The sequence below is a fragment of the Saccopteryx leptura genome, chromosome 8 (assembly GCF_036850995.1).
Source record: "Saccopteryx leptura isolate mSacLep1 chromosome 8, mSacLep1_pri_phased_curated, whole genome shotgun sequence".
Lineage (NCBI taxonomy): Eukaryota > Metazoa > Chordata > Mammalia > Chiroptera > Emballonuridae > Saccopteryx > Saccopteryx leptura.
In genome coordinates, this window is record NC_089510.1 from 41,432,388 (window position 1) to 41,432,676 (window position 289).

A 289-nucleotide genomic window follows, 5' to 3' on the forward strand; every position below is an offset into this window, starting at 1 on the left:
AAAAATACAAAAAAAAAAGATATAATTATAGATTATTTTCCTTGTCGTCCAAGGTTCCAGAAACCTTGTAGTAATTACATTAGCTATTCCCCATAAATATGCAAATGCAGATCAGTTTGCCAGATATTCGTAATTATGTAGTTCTACAATGTATGCCAAAGTCTTTTATAGCATTATTAAGATCACCCAGGTTGTTGCTGGAATTTTGAGGACCTGAAGATGCACATTTGCAATTAAAAAGCAACATGACTCTTAAAAATTTAGTTGAAGGACAGTTCCACCTGGCTAC